Genomic DNA, 20,747 nt, shown 5'->3' with positions numbered 1-20,747 from the left:
GGAGGCATTACAATTCTGCACTTCAAGCCTTATCACAAAGTTATAATCATCAAGATAATATGGTATTGGCACAAAAAACAGACACATAGATCAATGGAACAGAATAGAGAACCCAGAAATGGACCCTTAACTCCATGGTCAACTAATCTTCAACAAAGCAGGAAAGAATATCCAATGGCAAAAAGCCTCTTCAACAAATGGTGTTGGAAAAATTGGACAGCCCATAACAGAAGAATGAAACTGGACCTCTTTCTTATACCATACACAAAAATAAACCAAAAATGGATGAAAGACCTAAATGTGATACAGCAAACCATTAAAATCCTAGAGGAGAACATAAGCAGCAACCTATATGACCTCAGCAACAACTACTTCTTGCTAGACATATCTCCAGAGGCAAGGGAAACAAAAGCAAAAATGAATTACTGGGACTTCATCAGGATAAAAAGCCTTTGCATAGCAAAAGAAATCAACAAAACTAAAAGGCAACCTATGAAATGGGAGAAGATATTTGCAAATGACATATCAGATAAAGGGCTAGTATCCAAACTCAACACCCAAAAAACAAAAAGTCCAGTCAAGAAGTGGGTAGAAGACATGAACAAATTTCTCCAAAGTAGATCTACAAATAGCTAACAGACATATAAAGTGTTCAGCATCACTTGACATTAGGAAAATACAAATCAGAACCACCATGAGATACCACCTCACACTAGTCAGAATGGCTAAAATGAACAACTCAGGAAACAACAGATGTTGGCAATGATGCTGAGAAAGGTTCTCACTGTTGGTGAGAATGCAAACTGGAGCAGCCACTCTGAAAAACAGTATGGAAGTTCCTCAAAAAGTTAAAAATAGAGCTACCCAGTGATCCAGCAATTGCATTACTAGGTATTTATCCAAAAGATACAAAAATAGTGATTTGAAGGGACACGTGCACCCCAATGTTTATAGCAGCAATGTTGACAATAGCAAACTATGGAAAGAGCCCAGATGTTCATCAACAGATGAATGGATAAGGATGTGAGATACACACTCACACACAGGAATATTATTAGCCATTAAAAAGAATGACATCTTGCCATTTACAATAACATGGATGGAACTAGAGGGTATTATGCTGAGTGAAATAAGTCAGAGAAAGACAAATACCATAGGATTTCACTCATATGTGGACTTTAAGAACAAAACAGATGAAGACAGGGGAAAGGAAGGAAAAATAAAATAAGAAAAACAGAGAAGGAAGCAAACCATAAGACACTCTGAGCTCTCGGAAACACACTGAGGATTGCTGGAGAGGAGGTGGGGGATGGGATCACTGGGTGATAGGCATTAAGGAGGGCACTTGCTGTCATGAGCACTGGGTGTTACATGCAACTGATGAATCACTAAATTCTACCTCTGAAACTAATAATACACTAGTATCAAGATACTAAATATTCCCCATACCACAAGGATCTCTCCTGTTTTCTTTTTATCATCATCTCCACTTGTCTCCCACCCTCCCCATCCCTGACTCTTCTAGCAACCATTAATCTGTCCTCTATTGCTAAATTTTTTTTTTTTGGTTCAAAAGTGTTACATAAATAGAATCACATGCTCTTGTACCCTCTTTGGATTGGCCTTTTTCATTTTAATTCACTAAAAATTCAGTTTGTTCCTTCAGTTCAAAATTCGCCCAGTTTGTTGTGTGTATCAATATTTTATTCCTTTTTATTGCTGCGTAATATTGCTTGGTATGTTTATTTCACATTATTCCACACTTGGTTTAACCATTTACCTGGTGAAGGACATCTCAGTTGAGTCCCGTGTGAGGCTTTTAGAAATGAAACTGCTATGAACACAGGTTTTTGTATGGATATAAGTTCTCATTTCTCTGGATAAATGTCCACTGTTGGGTTTTCTCAGTCATCTAGTACTTTAAAAAAATTTTTTTAAGTAATCTCTACACCCAGTGAGGCTAAAACTCATGATCCTGAGATTCAGGAGTCAGATGCTCTACCTACTAAATCAGCCAGGCACCCCTTATGCTTAGTTTTGTAACAAACTAGCAGACTCTTTTCCATAGTAGCCATACCACTTGACATTCCTACAAGCAGTGTAAGAGTGAGTCAGTTTCTCCACATCCCTATCAGCATTTGGTGTTGTCACTATTTTTTATTCTTAACTGTTCTGAGAGGCAAGTAGTGCTATCTCCTGGTTTTGATTTGCATTTTCCTGATGGCTAATGATGTTGAAATCTTTTCATGTGTTTCCTTGTCATCTATACATCCTCTTCTGTGAAATGTCTGTACGTGTCTCTTCTTATTTTCTAATCGGATTGTTTTTATTACCTTGAATTATGAGGAATTTTTAAAAATATATATAATATATACACTAGTCCCTTGTTGCATATGTGTTTGCAAACATTTCCTGAAGCATAGCTCGTTGCTCCTTCTTCTTCCCTTGGGCTTCCATGGAGCAAAGGCTTTTAATTTTGATGAGGACAAATTTATCAGTATTTCTTTTTAGGGATTGTGCTTTTGGTGCTAAGTCTAAGGACTGTTGGCCTAATTCTAGACACCAAGGATTTTTTTTCCTATTTTTTCCTAAGATTTTTATAGTTTTATGTTCATGCCTATAATCCATTTTGACTTCATTTTTGTATAAGATATGAGGCTTAGGTCAAGACTCATTTTTATCTATAGACATCCATTTATCTATGGTGTTCCAGCACCATTTGTTGAAAAGGCTGTCCTTCCTCCAGTGGACTATCTTTGCACCTTTGTCAAATATCCATTGAACATGTGTATGGGCCAGCTTCTGGGTTCTCTGTTCTGCACAGCTAATCAGTAGCACACTATCCTCAGTAAGCCTTCCTAGCAAAGTGGGTGACTCTTCTCACTCCATTCTTCTTTGTCAAGACCATTTTAGCTGTTCTAAGACCTGTGCCTGCCTTATAGATTTTGAACAATGTCTGGAAACCTCATTTCCAATTAAATCTTTTACCTCCCCTACTTTGAAACATCATTATCTTGAATATCAGACAATGCTGTAATTTTGGCCCCAATCATCAAATGTTATTTATAAAATCTATGATCAAATGATAATCTATTGCATGGAGCACTATTTATGGGTTTTTTTTTTTTAATCTTCTTTCTTCCTGATGTCCCAGGATTCTTTGACCATCTTCTTTCAGTTTGAAGAACTTTATTTAGCTAATCTTTCTTTTTTTTTAAGATTTTTATTTAATTTATTTGAGAGAGGGAGAGTGGGAGAAGCAGACTCCCTGCAATTTGAGAACCTGGAATCATGACCTGAGCTGAAGGCAGACACTTAACTGACTGAGCCACCCAGGTGCCCCTCTTTAGCTAATCTTTACAGGTAGCTTTGCTAGCATCAAATTCTTTGTTTTTCTTCGTCTGAGAATATTTTTGTTTTCCCTGCACTCCTAAAAGATAGTTTCTGTGGATATAGAACTCTCAGTTGACAATCCTTTCCTTTTAGCACGTTCCATTTTGTTCTATCCTCCATGGTTATAGACAAAAAAATCTACCATCATTTGAATTGGTATTCATATGTAAATAGTATATCCTTTTCTCTCTGGCTGCTTTTGAGATTTTTTTCCCCTTATTTTTAAAATTATAATCATGATATGTCTTACTGTGGATTTTTCTGGGTTCATCTTGTTTGCACCCACTGAGTTCTTTGGATCTATGGGTTTGTGTCTTTTGCCAAACTTGGGAAGTTTTCAGCCATTGTTTCTTTATATACTCTTTCAGCCCTACTCTCTTTCTTCTCTCCTTCTGAGACTCTGAGGATGCGAATGCTAGCCTTTTGTTATTTCCCCACAGGCCCCAGAGGCTCTGTGAATTATTTTTTCAGTATGTTTTTTCTTTTTGTTGAAATTGAGTGAATGCTTTTGTTCTGTCCTCAAGTTCACCAATTCTGTCCTTGCTTGTCTCTACGATTGACAATATCCAGTTGAGTTTTAAAATTTCTTTTACTTTGTATTTCAGTTCTATAATTTCCATTTGGTTCTTCTTTGTACCTTCTATTTCTTTCTTGAGATTTTTCTTTTTTTTCACTTACTTCAAGAAGATTATTAAGTGTTTTTTTTTTTAAGATTTTATTTATTTACTCATGAGAGACAGAGAGAGAGAGAGGCAGAGACATAGGCAGAGGGAGAAGCAGGCTCCATGCAGGGAGCCCCATGTGTGACTCCCAGATTCTAGGATCACACCCTTAGCCGAAGGCAGACGCTTAACCAGTGAGCCACCCAGGCGTCCCATCTCAAGTGTTTTTATGAAAGCCACCTGAACATCCTTTTCAGAGAATTCCAACATCTGATTTATCTGCTTCATTTTAGTATTGATATTAGTTGATCGTCTCTTTCATTCAGGTTAGAATTTTCTTGGTTCTTGGTTGATGGGTGGTTTTTTTTATTATATCCTGGATATTTTGTTTTTTATGTTTGGAAATTCCAGATTCTATTTCAATTTTTTTTTTTTTTTAATTTTAGTAGGCCGTCACCCTGTTTAGGTTTAGTATAGGGGTCTTTGACTACTGACATGCCTGTGATTCCAATGGCAGTTTAATCTGCAGAGCCTTTGTGGTGCTGTTTTGGTTGGCTTGGTTTGTCTGGTGCCTCTGGGGATTCCAGGATCCCTGCTGATGCTGCCTAGGGGGGCAGAAGAGGTTCCACCACTGGATGTCTCTCAGTAGGGGAGGGCTGTGGCAAGTTTCCCCTGTTAGTTTTCCCACATTCAGGAGGAGAGGGTTAGGCTGGTGTGACAAAAAGTATTCCCAGATTGGGTCACAGTCTATATCTGGATTCCTTTTATTGGTTTTACTTGACCATATGATTGTCCAGTTTAAAATATATAAATAGTCTCTTTCTTAAAGATTTTTCTTTTCCTGTTCCTTTTTTATAAATGCCTGGTATCAGATTCTTTATGCATTTCTTGGCCTCATGCCATCCTCCCTTACTGGGGCAGAAGTTCCATTTAAGTCAGTGTTATATTGAGTCCAGTAAGTGGCATAAGGCTTATTGGGCCTTGGCCAGGTTCATTTGTGATAATCTGCTAACCTGGCCCCCTGTGCTTTGGTTGTGTATCTGATGTGGGATCTGGTTGTGTTCTCTTACCCCCGTGCCCTTCTGCCTTCTCTCCTCTGCCCCCTCTCCCAGGCCATGGTGCAGCTGCAGTGAGCTGTATGGCCAACCCATTTGTATGACCTCACGTGAACAAGTGATCTACCAGTTTGAAGCTCCTTCCTCATCTTTGCAAGTGGCATTCCCTTGTTTACCAGTCACCACATTTTATTGAACACCAGGCCTGATCTCAAGACTTACTCAACATTTCATTGGGAAATCAGTCCTGTGCCTCAAAATGTAGCTATCTTTGAGGAATGGTTTATGTTAATTGGGAACTCGATGGTATATATGGCACTGGGGATGAAAAATCAGAGGGTAGATTAATAGTAAGATATTCCTAATTATACACAAGTTTCCAGTAAAACTAAGAGATCATAAAGGAAGTAGGGAAAGGAGGTGGTGATGGAAATCTGTGAACAGTTTATTATCACACAAGGAAGCTCTGGTCCACAATTAAAGTTCGATTTGTGTAACCATCAAAGCTCCAGAGCAGATCATCTGCAGCAATACCCATAGCTTCCATTCTCCAGCCTTCACCAGCTCCTGAGCTTCATGGACTGTGGACAAAGCCCAGGTAGCCCTGTCTGCTTTTAGGAGGTACTAGCGAAAGGCACGATCTCTTGTCAAGTCTAGCACAGCCTGCACCATCGAAGTGTAAAACACTCCTGCTCCCTGGACTCTGTGGCTCCAAGGTATTGAGGATTTGTTTGGTAGTTTTAATTTTCTATAAATTATTCTTTAATTTAACTAAAGAAGACTTCGTTTTCCTCCAGGGAAGTCATTCTCGACAGTTCTGCACTTAATTTATTTTAATTATCATGACTCGTTTATTTCTCTTCTTTTTCTCTGCAAATGAATTTATAATTGATGTGGGTAGAACAAGTGGTGCAGTTTATAGTTTAGTAACATTATAAAGTTTTCATTTAAATTGGGAATGGCAAAAACCACTAAGAGACATTAAGAAATACTTTTTATGGAATTAGATTGCTGTACCACTCAGTTGTTTGGGTTTGTACTCAGTATCCCTAACACAGATGACCTCTGCTTCTGTGGAGCATTGCCTATCAATTATCCCTTCCTTTGCTGGAGTAATTTTAGATTCCTTACAGGAAATCAAACCTTGCTTTCATTGCTAAAATGTTTTATTACTTGAAAAACCTCTTGCTATTGTTAGGTGACACATTTCATTAAAAAAAAATAATGGACCTAATAGTAGCTGCTGTACATCCACACAATCTGTGGTAGAAGATGGTATTCTAGAGAAGAACATATATCTCGCTCTTGGCCACAAATACTCATGTACCGGAAACCAGTGCCTTGCAATGAACAAATCCTAAAATTACAGAATTTACTTAATCACAGAAAAATCATAATCCTTTTTTATTTTTTATTTTTTTGAGAGGCAGAGAGAGAGAGAGAGAGCAAGGGCTGAGGGAGAGAGAATCTCAAACAGGCTCCATGACCAATGCAGAGCTCCATGACCAATGCAGAGCCTGACGCGGGGCTCGATCCCACAACCCTGAGATCATGACCTGAGCCAAAGTCAAGAATCAGACACTGAATTGACTGAACCATCCAGGTGCCCCAGAAAAATCATATCTAATTTTGACTGACCTGGTGAAAATTTTTCTGTGTATATAAATACAGGGACAGAGATTATACCAAGGACAAGAAAACATTGTTTCCTGGCCAAGAGGGCCCCACTCATGGCCTTTCACCTTGACTTTCATTTCTTCTAATTCAGGCAAATTTGGATTCTGTACTACTCCTGCTGATATTTAAGAGCCAGTGACCCTGTGGTGACTTAGGCCTTGATTGTCTTACCTTCTTTCTGGCTAGCTGCTGGAAGGCTTCTCTAAATGATTAGAAAAATAAAGGAGGTTAAGACGCAAGCCATTTTTTTTTTTTCTGAGAAGTCTCAGTAAAGACGAGTTTAAAACTGTCCATTGGCTAAATATGTCCTTGGATATAGATTTTCTTTGCCAGGCTTGGTTTTTCTGACTGACCAGAAGTCAAAAGAGTCTTCTGTATTTATTGGTTTGCACTTACTTAGATATTACATTTACGGAGCATCTTTTCCTGTGTTCATCGAGGGCCCCAGCTTTTATCAATATGAAAAGAAGATAAAAAAAGAAACTTCTTTGTTTTCTGTCATTGCAAAACATTTGATCTTTAGAGTTGGGAATGGCTGGAGCTATAACAAGCTGCATGGAGCCCACAAGTAAGCATGACTTTACTAGGGTAGGGGACTTCGAGGGGGAGATGGAGTCTCCATGCCAAGATCACCCTGGGCAGGGGCTATATTTAATACAAAGGAGGGAAAAAAGAGCCAAAAAGAGGCAATGTAGTCAGATGATTTCTTTTTTTAATTTATGCAGCTGTATAGGGGTAAAAATGAAGTAAAGTTACCCCATGCTGGTAGAGGAAGGGCAAATCATGGGAAAGAGTACATTGGAATGTCATGTTCTTTTCTGTTCTCTGCATTAGCAAGTAAATACAATAGCACTCTGTGGAAACAACAAAAGAATTAAAATGTGCCATTCTGAAAGGCATAATAAAATCAGACAGGCCAATCCAAGATTTTTTTTTTTTAAGTGTAAGCAATTACTTTGCAGGTGGAATAAGATTAAGGCAGTTCCATGATTCCCTCTCTCTGTGGTAGACATGCAGAGCCCAGAGTCTGCCAGAGATCTCTAGAAACTTTTGACATCACTCTCAGGGCTTTGAATGTCCTTCTCTGAAAGAAACTTGCCAGCAAGTGGTTGATCATTCACCCAGAGGCTGTAGTCTTCTGGACCTGCCTGGTAAAGTGATATGATAGATGTCTCAGGACAACGCTGAACTTATTGTGATGCCTTCCACAGCCTCAGAAAACCAGACGGGCCCATCACAGCCCCATGGCGGTCACTGTTCTTGGGTTGGACCTAAGTTTGTTAAACACAGTGAATAGCAAGATTCTCTATGGGGCCTCTTGGAAAACCTTCAAAAAATGTGACTTGCTAGCAAGTCTGTATTCATGTCCCTCCATCTGTCCATCTGCCCAATCATCCAGTCCATGAGTCTTGAATTCCTCATTTGTTCGTGTTGTTGGGAAGATACACCAACTATGAAGTCACCAAATGGAGTCACAGGCAGCCTTGAATTTTAGCATCCGTCACCTACACAGCAGTGCTGTGTTAATTACCTAAGAGAGTCAGGCCCTCCCTGCAAGTGCTCCGTGCAACTGTTAGAATTAACTGGTAATGAGATGCATTTTCACGAGAACATGTGAGGTCCGTTTCTACATTTCTCCTGATTTTCAGAATAATAGATATTCTCACAAACTGACAAATCGATAAGTGGTATGCCTCCAAAGCAGCCCTAGAATGGATGTGCTTCCCTTCATGCACCTTGAGAAACAGAGCTGCACCCAGGCCCAGGACAGATGCATCCCCCTGGCATCACTGCACTCTGTCCGCCACTTGAAGGTGAGCCTGGGCAAACCATCATGTTTTCAGACTTTGACCTGTTGATTCCTTGCTCCTCATTTCACTGCAGTTTCACCTCTGGGGTTAGACTCTGAGCCTGCTACTCCCTGTCTAGGTAACCAGTGCTCTTCCTCTTACCTTCCCTGTCCAGTCCCCTAACCAGTAACCCTGCACACCGGCCACTGGTCTCCCTGATGGACATACACTGACTGTGCATAGTGTTCCAGGTGTTGTTTCAAATGCTTGCATTTTAATCTTTTTCTTTCAAGTGGGGATAAACATCAGGGCCTGGGGGACGTGAAGAGAGGACTTCCTGCCAGAAATAATTTGCCTGTTTTCTCTGCAGAGGATCCAGCAAGTGTCCTATGGTCTAGGGATTCACCGTCCTATGTTACATGCTCAGCTTGTGTGTCCTGTTCCCCTTCTGCAGTGAGGTCATGTCTCACCTCCCTCCACCCTTCTCCAGGAGTCACCTTCCCCAGTGGAAGTGAACTTTCTCCTCTGTTCCCTGTCCTAACAAATTGTTCCAGGTCCTCTCAATCCCAACTCCTCTGTGACCCTTTTGGTTTCCTGTCATCTCCTTTCTCTCAATGTCTTACTGCCTTAACTTAAAATCCCCACATTCTTAACATTTAATTCTTCTCTCCATGTTTCATATTCTGTAATTCTGTCTCCTTAACAACAGGATAGGTAGAGAATAGGAAGGAGGTGGTTCTTCTTTAAGATGGCTCAAGCGGTGGCTCTACTGTGCCTGGTAGCAGGCACTCGCTGGTACTGATTAATCCAAGTGCTGACTCAGTGGCTGTGGAACCCAGTTCATGCCTCCCAAGGGCCTCCTATTGATGAGGAAGACATGCTAAAGTGGTCCCTTCTCCCTCATCTCTCTGGGGGCCCTGGAGAGAATGAGGGAGAGTTGCTTTTAGGTCATAATGAAGAAAGGAATTCTTGCACCCCACTTGAAATTCAAGAGATTTAGGATTAGTTATGGATCAGACCGTACTCACCAAAGTCAATTTTGAGCCCTTTAAAGCATGAAAATTCCTAATGTGACATAGCCTTAAGCCAGGTAACTTTTAATAAGATACACCTGGGCCAGTCATTTTCTGTCTCTTGTAGCTCTGTTCTCTCGAGATCTTCCTTCTTTCCATAATATTTAAGCACATTGTATGTGTGTCCACAGGTACTCATTCTATAATGTTTTAGATTCATCTTGCCTACTAAACTATAAATTCAGTGAGGGTCATGACCATGTTGTCCCTGATGCTAATCACGGCTCTTCCCGTGAAGGCAGGAGTATTTAGAGTTTGGTGCCTCTGGTGTCATTAACTCTGCTGATTTTGTATTCAGCATGCCAGCAAGGTAAGTGTGCAGACTATACTTCTCAACCTTGGGCCACAGTGGGTTCCTTGCCTGGAGCTAATGATATCCCATCCGTGGGGCAGGACAGATGAAAGATGAGGACAGAGGTGGTACAGGAGTTGGAGGTAAGGAAAGCAAGGACTATTTTGCAGACTTTCACCTCCCTACCCCCCGATAGTTATGGAAAGCCCACTGTGTGTCAGGACCTCTGCCAGTAACTGGGAATAGCACCACTGGAACCAGCAGATCCAACCTCTCTGCCCCCATGGAGCTCGCAGCTCCCTGAGAGAAACTGATAATACACCATTATCTACCTAGACCCGGGGGGGGGGGGGGGGCTCCTGCCCCCAGAAATTCTCTGAGATTCATCGTGATTCAGCTGGCCTGAAACGAATCTGAAATGCTTTTTCTCGGCATCATTGAGAAAAACCATACTCACGACAGAAAGAATTTTCCAGCACCGGGAACCAATGGCATATTTATAGGCTTTTTTATGTCAACTTGTCAAGCAGCATGTGTAGCATAGCCTGCTCCTGAGCAGCATCTCATGCTCATGGCAGGCTGTGGCGGCCCTGATGCCAGACAGAGGGAACCTGGGGCCCTGGGCCGCCATGGGCCGTGGTTAGCACACGCATCCCTGGGCACCACAGGGCAGTAGTGGCCCTGAGTCGCTGGAGTTCGGAGGTGCTTCTCTGGCTGGCTGGAGTCATGTGTAAACCTCCCGACCTGGGAGCTGGATGCTGGGAACTGCTTGGGAAGCTTACTTCTGTGGCTTCCTTTGTGTGTGTGTGTGTTTTTTGTTTTTTTTTTTTTTTTGAATGTTGATGATGACGCATGATTCTTCAGAGCCTTCCTACACCTCCGGCAGTAGGTTGTTAGAATTGTTTTGCCTAACGGCATGTCCGTGCGAACCCTCGGGAGTGCAGGGGTGCTTGTTGAGCTGGGGTGCTGCATGGTACACACATGCGTGCATCAGCTGGGTGAAGGCCTGTTCTGCTGCAGAGAAGGGCACTGCGCACAATGGAAACCACAAATATGGTAGTAAAAAGAAGACTGCAAAGAAAAGATCCACACGAAGTGCTCACTGGGCCAAGGTGTTCAGTCAGATGAGATTCCACTGCTGACGGACGTGAATCAGAAGGCCGTTCACTTTTGCACACAGCTGCACATAGAGCTCCAGGAGGAAACGATGTCTGGCTCTTGATCAAGAGTCATAGATGCCCCCACGCCCATCCTAGGCCTGATCCTGGTTTTCTGGGTGCAGACAGGGACGTGTCCTCAAGCGGCCGCATTGTGGTGGCCTGGGACCTCTCATGCAGAGGAGCGGGGCTTTCTCTGGGCTTTTCTCAGGGAGTATCTAAAACTGGTTCCAGCATAGCTGCCTTGAAAGGGGCTCACCCTCCAAACCATAACCCACCTGAGACCCAAAATGAAGAGGGAGTGACCCTCTCGGGGAGGAGAGTAGGAGAGGCTTTGCTGCACAGAGGCCGGCCACCAGAGCTGATGTGGGAGGTGGTGAAAACCTCAGTGGGGATGGGAGGTGGGAACAGGGCCAAAGGGTGCCGGGAAGAGGTCTTGGTCAGAAGCCTCCTCACCAAGGGAAGGAGACCCTCCTCCAGGGAAAGGCGGCATGCCCCCTGCGGGGTTCAGGTAGTGAGAGGGCAGCGGGAGAGGTCATTGGTCACCTGCACACCCTGGGACCTGCACTCTGGAGCCCTTCCTCCTGAGCTCCAGGGCTGACGAGGAGAGAATTCATTTAAAGTTTATTATGCAGCTGGTGCAGTGCTAAACATCCCACTGGTGCTATTTCCTGACTCCTTACTTCACAGCACTGTAATGCTGGAATGTAATGCTGGAATGTGTAATGTACTCCCATCATCTCCATTTTGCAGATGAAGAAACTGAGGCCTGAGGAGCAAGGCGGTGGACCCGGGGCCTCGCCCCTGGTGCTAGGTTCTAGGGCCTACCCTCTTTGCCCCTACACCTGCTGCCCCATAGATGCATTTCTTGGTCTTCCCAGAGGCAGATAGAGAAGAGGAAGGCCTCAGCAGGGCCTCCTGGTCTCCTGGTCGCATCTCTCCCTTCCCCTCTGTTCTCATACCTCATGAACGACATCACCCCTTTCTTAGTTAGCAGACCTAGAGGACATGAAGGGTCCTGAGCCTCCATCCTGCTTCTCCCTCCTGTGCATCATCAGGCAGTCATCAACTGACATATCCCACTCCTGAGAACCAGCCCCGCCCCTCAGAGCATCCGTCTGTCCCTCACATGTTCTGTGTGTTGTCTGAGTCACCTATCTCTTTCTTCTCTCTTGCACTGTAAGCTCCTTAAAGGAGGAGCAGTGTTGTAGGCATCTCTCTGTGCCTTTATGGCCTCTGCAGCCACTGTGTCTTAGCAACAGTAGAAGCATAAAATTACTTGCTGATTGATTTAGTCGAGAGGACTTGTAACTATTTTAGGAGACTCTAATTGTATTTTACTTTGTGTTTATTTTTTAGGTAGTCCAGACTGGGAATGTAGTTGGGAGGGGACCAAGGGTGTGCTGTAGAATGGCTCGCAGGTTTTGTATGAGTTCTGAGTAGAAAACCATACGTGAAATCGATGGGTTGGGCACAGAGTCAAGGATTAGTTTCTAGACCTTCTCAAAAGGGCTGATTTCTATTGGAAGGTCTTGGAAACAACATTTGGACTTCATATGTGGCCCAGGTCTTCGGCAGTTTCAAGGTCCAGTGTGGAGTATGTAGCTGTGCGAACCTCCAAAGCCAACCTTCCCCCATAGACAAGAGTGAGGAGAACCAACTTCAGGGGATGAGTTGGATTATCAGACATTCCCCAAAAGAGAATCTGCTCCTCCCTGCCACGTACATTGTTCATCCACTTTGCATTTTAAAATTACATGTGACATAGTCTGGGTTTTTAATTGAGAAGGGAAATGAATTTCAAGTTAAATTACTTGAAAATTTGCAGACATTATTCTCATAATGAAATAGCCTCATTTTATTTATAAGTGAAATTTTAATTTTCTCCACTTCTCTCTCTTGTATTTAGTGATCATTTTCAATCTGGATTCATCTGACCCCTATTTTTGCCTTCCCTGTCATATTTGGAAACTCCCACTTTGGTGCCCTTTCCTGGAGTCCACCATTCTGCTCCATTGTTAGAACTGTGGCTAAGGCACGGGGCTCCACTGAAGACTGTTCATGCTGTAAAAACTCAATTAATTTGGATTCTGTTGTTTTAGACTTAATGACAGTTTAGGCCTGGCCAGTGCAATTGGCATTGAATACAATGTTCGGCCTTTTTATATACAAAATCATCTTTTTTCCACTAATTTTTGGAATGATAGAGCTGGAGAAACCACAAGGGATTGTCATAGATGTCTCATGACGGGTGAGGGAACCAAGGTAGAGAGAAGGGAAGAACCACCTGAGAACAACCAAGCCCTGGTCCTCTACCTTCCGATTCCCCTGGTACCATGTACAGGAGATATCTTCTAAAAATTCATAAATAGCCTGCCCTTTGGACCCTATCCTGATACACACAAGGCTTCCTGATCACCACCACCTTCTCTGCCCCTACCTCATCTCACATTATTCTAACAGTGAAGTTATCTTCATATCCTTAGACGCCAGTGGGGCTTTAATCCAGAAATAATTTTAGAGCCTTCACTGTGCTAGAAATGCAGCTTCTCACATCCTGCTTTTCTCCAAAAACAACCCCAAAGTGAAGAAGCCTTGTGTGGTCCCCTCCCCTCAGAGCTGATGCTGTGGCTTGTAACCAGAGCTGGCTCCTCCCTCTGCCAGCAGGCCCTTAATGGAGACACCAGCCTCTTAAGCTAGCCCCCAGGCTGAGCATCTCACAAGCTCCCATGAAGTCTGGCAAGCTCAAAGAATTGACTGTGAACAGCTGCTGCCCTGTAGGCTGTTTCCAACGTAAGCCCTGTCCCAGAAATTTGTAAAAGCAGTAGGTAAGGTCAAAGGGACTTAACATCTGTCTCCAGAAGCTCCAAAAGAGTGGTGTGCATCCTTTGGGGATGGTTAGCTTTGAGACTCATGAAGGCAATGGACCACTCCTCCCATCCCAGCTCTAAATACAAATGTGTACTCCTCACAGCTTTGCATGGTATTTCAGGGGATCTGTGGATTCTCAGAGTCCCATGCATGGAATGTACCAACCAGTTGCCTTAACCTAGAGAGTTCAAACTTATGATAAGTACAATGTAAATTTGTAGAGTGTCAAATGGTTAGTGACATCTAGTATAGCATTTGATCCCAAATAAACTTATATGGTAGGTAAGTTTCTCCGATTCCATAGATGTAAAATAATCGATGATAAAAAAGTATTACTTATTTTTGCTACATTTATCATTCACAGTGTGCCAGCTACCATTTTAGCACTTTGGAAGTAGGAACTATTATTAACCCCAGTTCAAAGGTCAGCAAACAAAGGCAGAATCAATGGGAGGCTTGAGGACCGTTCGTGGGCTTCAGTGGAATCCAAGGCACCTTTCAGAGTTTGTTAATAAGTCCTAATTTTGGTCAGCACACTTTCTCTATGACATTCTCCAACCAGTTCTTTAACAACTGAATTATTTACTCAAAGTTCAGTGCCCAGGGAAGATATATTCAATATTGGCCCAACTTTTTAGTAGGTAACAGGTGCAACCCCTGGCTGAACTGGTCCCTGTGGCTTATATGGATCATTCTATACCTCATACTCACCAAGAACAAATTCTCCCAAAAGACAGTGGGTGAATTAGGAAGGGAGCATAAATATTGGGCAAGTAAAAATGTTAAATGGATTGATGATCTGTTACTATCCCTCCCAACCATAGGCTGTTGTGACTTGGTGATTCTGTGCCATCTTTTGGTTGAATGATTACAAGTTAATGGTGATTGAATTCATGTCAAATGTCCAGTGCCAGCAACTGGGAGGACCCAGATGCTAGGTCCACACTTGGGGCCCTGAGAGCCCACCACATGAATGAAGGTAGGAAGAAAAGCCTGTTTTCCTTAAGAAAAAAAAAAAAAAAGGTAGTTGAGCTAACCACCACATTAATGGAAGCTATTTCATGGGAAAAGAATTTTATGTGTGAGGTAGTGGGCCATAGTAAAAACTTTATTTTATTTTTAATTAGATGCTGTTTTTTCAGATACCTTTGGGCCATACTAATGTGTGAAGAGTAAATTCGGAACTTGTTGGGTTTTTATAGGAATTTATTGTGTAAGAGTGGCTCCCTGCTCCACTGTAGTTTTTCCTAACACCCGATCACTCTTGCAATAACCAGCACATGCAGGACTGAGTGTTTTATCCCACCTGTTCACGTATTTCAGTCCAGATCCAATGTTTGTGTGGGAAGGTCGTGCATACAGACTGCCCCCACATGTACATTCTCTCACGTGTCCCCCCCACCCCGCTCCCCGTAGGGCTTCACAGAGAACATCACCCTGAGTCGCCGCCTCAGCTAGGCTGCATAGTGAGGGTGTCCCTGGTCATGGGGAGCTGGACGTGGTACGACAGAATAGCAAGATCATGCGTTCTGAAGCCAGACATACGCCGTGCAACAAAAACTCTTCATTTTAAAAAATTCTTCCTTCTCTCTGCGTTTCATATTGAACATTCTCTTTTGCTTTGTCTTCACCCTCACTAAGGTTTGCTTCTGCAATGTCAGATCTGTTATTAATCCCTTCCAATGACTTTCTTATTAGACATTGCAGTTTTCATCTCCAGAGGTTTGATTTCTAAAATCTCTTCCATATCCTTTCCTACTCTTTCAATGTAAGGAATACAGTGAGAACAACTATTTTAATGGTTTTTCCTGCTACCTCTAACGTCTGTGTCAGTTATCAATCCATCAAAACCAGATTGATTTTTTTTTTCTTTTCCAAATAGTGGGTCACTTTTTCCTGCTTCTCTGCATGCCTGGTAGTTTTCTAGGTGCCAAGCAATCTGAGTTTTGCCTTGTTGGGTGCTTCATATTTTTGCATTCCTGTGAATATTCTTGAGCTTTGCTCTGGGAAATAATTAAGTTCCCTGAAAACAGTTTGACTCTTCAGGTCTTGCTTTGGTAGGCAGCTCTGGAGCAGTGCGCAGTCGATGGCTAACTATTCTGTGCCACTGGGGCACAGCCGTCCTGAGCAATCTACCCTGTGCCCCGTGAACTCTGGATTTTTCTGTTCTGATTTGTGGGAGTATCAAGGGTGCTCCCTGAGTGCTCAACATTGTTCCCTCTAGACCTTCGGTGTTTTCCGGGGAGTTATTCAAATGTATGTGCTTCCTTATTAGTTCTCTGCAGAATATTTGAGGGGGCCCCCTGCAAATCTTCTCTTTCTGAGTGGTTCTCTTCTCTGTAGATTTCTCTACTCTGTCCTGGAAACTCCAGCTGCCTTGGTATCCCCTGGCTTTATTTTCTCAAGTTAAGAAGTCTGCTGCCTTCTTCCTGGGTCCTTCTTCCCTATGCTGCCACCAAGGCTTAAGTAAGCTGGGCCACTAGTAGGCTTCACCTCACTTGTTCTTTATCTTGGGAACCCCTGTCTTTTATTGCCTGATGTCCAATACCAGTGTTGTTTTATATATTTTATCTGAGAGGTGTGCGTGTATGTGTGAGAATGTGTGTGTGTGTGTGTGTGTGTGTGTGTGTGTGTGTGTGTGTTGGGTCAGAGGGTAAATCTGGTCCCTGTTACTCCATCTTGACTATGCTAGGAGGTGAGACAAGTGTGGAGACAGTACCACTCACGGATTTTATAGTCTCCTTTCATCTTAGTTACTGATTCCATCCAGTGACTTTCTTAATGCAGTAGTGGCTAGCATGTTTGGGCTGCTCGTTTATTCACTTTCCCACAAATACTCATTGAGCATCTACTAGATGCCATCTGCTCTGCAAGGCACCCACAGTATAAACAGTGATGTGATGGGGCCTGTCTCAGACGAAGCATCCTGTGGTCATTGATTAAAAAATTTCCCCTGGAATACTTGTAAGCCAGTTTCTTGGATGTAGCCACAGGCCTTCTTGAGTGGTAAAAACAGGCTCTTAAAGGAGGAAGTAAGAGAATATTTGAATAGCAAGTCTTTTGGACAATTTATGGGAAATAGTAGGTCCTCAGTATGTATGTATTATTTGGATAGATGAATGAAGAAAACTTATTTGCAAATTTAATAATCATATTGATGATTTTAGGACTTGAAGGGATTTGAAAATACCTTTCCATCTGACTGGCCTAGCAGTTTAATTGGAATCATGTATTTGCACCATCGATAATGCTCCAGGCACTGTTCTTGGCACCAGGGCCATGGTCGTGAGTGAGACGTGGTTCCCATCCTCAGAGCTTATGGTTGAGAGTTGTGTGAAATACTGGCTATGTCAGAGCACCCAGGAGGGCACAGACTCACTGGGTCTGGAAGGGCTTCCAGGAGGAAGTGATGGCTAAGTTGCATCTGAGAACACGTGATAGCTTTGGGGAAGAAGCAGATTGTGAATGCAATTCTTCCAAGGCCTAAGATACAGCCATGGGGCCTAGAGTCAGACTCTGACATCCAAGGTTCACTTGTGTTCTAACTAATAAGTCTAGTATAAAACTGGGTGGGCCGTGGAGGTGAAATCACCTTCTAGTTATGTACAGTGCAATATCCTGGCAATGCCTGGTTCAAATGAAAAGTCCTAAAGCTCTGTTGTCTTTAATATAGAATTTACTTAAAATAGTATCCCAGCAGAGGGTGAGCACAGAGAGGGCTCAGGTCTTAAATGCTTGTTTAATTGCATCAAGGCCATAAACCCTGAGAAGTGACCAGGAGAGAAGTTTGGGAATGTGCTGCCCCCCTCTCTCAGTTCTGGGCTCAGTCTGGGCTGCTGCCGAGGTCATCTTTCTTCACTTGGTCCAGCTCTGCAACAGAGGAGCCTTCAGCTGGGCAGAGCAGCAGAGAGCTCACACACATGCTGAGCAGGAGGGCTGTAGAGAGGGATCAGTGTAGTAAATACAGAGTGCTCATTGAAATGCCAAGTGTCACTACTTTGGCATTTAATTATCTGACTTGCTGGCAGCTGGAAGTAGGGAAGTAAGCAGAAAAAAAAGAAGAAAAGGCAAGTGAAGAACAGAAGGCAGAACTGGACAGTGATCTGATGTAGACAGTTGGGCCAGGAGCACATCCTTAGAAAACACTCACCTTGTATTGATTGTTAGAATTACCTAGTTCTTGAGAAGAAATCTCAATTAAAAGGCCTTCTCAGTTTTAAAAAAAAATCATTGCTTGGAATATACAGAGGCACAACCAGTGAACTGTAAAAGTGAAAACTGTTCCAGGTTATGTTCGGCAAGGGGTGCCCAAGGTGTCTAAACACACAGCACAGTCATGGGGAAAGACCCTCCCACAAAGCAGTGCCTGTGCTGTGGGAGCTGTGTCACAATGGAATCCAGGAGGCTTGACAGCCTGCTGGAGTGGAGAGGTGTGGGCTCTCGAGGTAGCAGACCAGGATTCTAATACCCCACTCTACCTAAGCTCAAGGCCCTCCCTACCCCACCCCCACCTCTGACATTCCTTTCCCCTTACTCTATCTTATTTTTTCTCCATAGTAGTTACCATACCTGCCGTACTGTATGTTGACCTGTTTGGCTATTGGTCTGCCCCTCCCCAACTGGACTACCTGTCACATGAGAGCAGGGACTTTATCCGTTGTATTCTGTACTATATCCCTAGTAAAGAGGTATCCCTAGTACCTGGAACAAAGTAGGCAATCCATAATTACCTTTTATAATTAATGGTGCAGGAGTAGTTGCCAATATTGACACATATCATTGCTTTACTCCTCTAGGTTTGGGGAAGAACAAGTGAGGTTAGTGTTGTGCTGGGTGAAGTATGGAATGGTGTGAGAACACAAAGGAAGTTCTCTGACTCAGACAGGCGAGGTCCAGGAGGGCTTCCTGGAGAAGGAAGCATGAGCACTTAAGAAATTGAGGCACGTAAAGGATAAGTGACTGACCCGAGGTCAGATAGACTGAAAAGTGGCAGAGCTGATACAGAGCAATGAAATGGCACTGCCACAAAGGCCTTGGTCTCCATTCTAAACATGTGATATTTAGATATGGCAGAGTCAGCATCAGGACTTCACTCATGACTGGGGGTCAGTACAGCTGTGCCTGCATCACTGAGGACTGGTGAGAAAGAATGACCTCAGGGAGTGGGTCCAAGGAATGCTCACATTATTCTGGAGAGTGATAAACTGCATTGTTGAGGAAGTGAGATGAACTTAGGGATTTGTATAATGCTATGAAAGTGATAGTGGAAGGTTTGAGGTTTTGCCAGGATCTGATCCCAGAGAAGGTGCTTCTAAAGCTAGTATTTCACGGCTAGGCATTAAAACGGGGGCTATCTTATCTGCAACAACATGGATGGAGCTAGAGAGAATTATGCTAAGTGAAATCAGCCAGTCAGTGAAAGACAAACGTCATATGATTGCACTCATGTGTGGAATTTAAGAAACAAAACAAATGAGTAAAGAGCAGAGAGAGAGAGAGAAGTAAACCAAGAAATAATCTTAGCTATAGAGAACTGAGGGTTACCAGCAGAAGGAAAGGGTGGGGGAGGGGGGAATTATGCGATTCAGATGAAGAAGAGCATTTGTGATGAGCACTGGGTGTTGTATGGAAATACTGAATCACTAACTTGTACACCTGAAACTAATATTACACTGTACATTAACTAGAGTCTAAGTAAAAACTTAAAAAAAAGTTACAAAACTGTTCATAAAATGAATGAATGAATAAATAAAATGATGGCTATCTTAGACTTAAAAAAAACTTAAAAAAAAAACTTTTTAATGTGGATACTTTGACCTCAGAATTCCAATTCTAAGAATTTATCCTAATTTATCCTAACATAATAATTAAATTATATGTATATGCATAGTATATGTTTATAATAAAGATGGAACATATTCATGTACTCTGTATTAATATATATATATTCTGATATTATAAATAATTGGAGATGACCTAAATGTCCAATGAGAGGGGCCTGAATAAATAAGATGGGTAATCCATAATAGAATATTATGCACTTGTTAAAAATGATGTTTGGAGATAGACTTATTGACATGGAAAGATAATCACCATAAGTTGTTAAGCAAAAAACCTTATAGTATACATAGCCCGATTTTATTTCCTAAAGAAAAGTGGATGTATGTATATACACCTGTATATATATAACATGTATATATTTCCATGGGATAAAGTACAGAAAGATACATGTCACTCTATTATTTATTTATGCAATCAATATGTTGTTAGTGGCTAATAAGAATCAGTGGAAAGAGATACGGTGACAATTACATGCACCTCCCTCCAACTCCTTGAAGAAGAGACCAGGCCCTTTGGCAGCAGCTGTTCCCTCTGAGGCTTCCGCCCTCCCCTCAGGCTGAGGAGTGCTCTTCTCAGGAGGGCTTCCACCCTGTTCCCAGGGCAAGTCCTCCCCCATGCACTCCTCTGAGCTTTTCATGGGAAAAGCTGGTCTGTCTGTACTCAACCAAGACTGCTATTCATCTCTCAGGTTTAGACCAGTGGAGGGTGCACCCAGCGGCGTCAACTGGCCTTTTGCTGTCATGAAATATTACTGTTTTACACTCACAAATAAAAGTTAGCAGCATTTCATTGCTGTGCGGTGTGAAATTAGACCTCCTAACCAGCTGGATGCAACAGCCTGGCTCAGAAATGGTGGTGACTGCTAGTGTTCGTGGTTCAATTCAATTAGGCATATTTTTTCCTCCTCTCTGGTGAAAGGGGTAGTCAAGATGAATG

The 20,747-nt window shown here is 42.7% G+C and overlaps 1 protein-coding gene and 1 long non-coding RNA gene across 23 annotated transcripts in view; one reads left to right on the top strand and one right to left on the bottom strand.

Moving 5' to 3' along the window:
* Positions 1-20,747, top strand: part of GLIS3 (GLIS family zinc finger 3) — a 546,483-nt gene that overhangs the window by 382,268 nt on the left and 143,468 nt on the right. The gene's annotated exons all lie outside the window — the stretch shown is intronic.
* On the bottom strand, positions 17,629-18,368 carry LOC111096954. Its single transcript, XR_005354272.1, has 2 exons — positions 18,121-18,368; positions 17,629-17,906 (listed from the first exon to the last, which is right to left on the bottom strand). It is a non-coding gene; the product is annotated as an uncharacterized LOC111096954 (long non-coding RNA).

The sequence above is a fragment of the Canis lupus genome, chromosome 1, assembly GCF_011100685.1.
Source record: "Canis lupus familiaris isolate Mischka breed German Shepherd chromosome 1, alternate assembly UU_Cfam_GSD_1.0, whole genome shotgun sequence".
Taxonomy (NCBI): Eukaryota; Metazoa; Chordata; class Mammalia; order Carnivora; family Canidae; genus Canis; species Canis lupus.
Note: the sequence above shows the minus strand (reverse complement) of the source record. Positions and strands in the feature narration are given on the sequence as shown.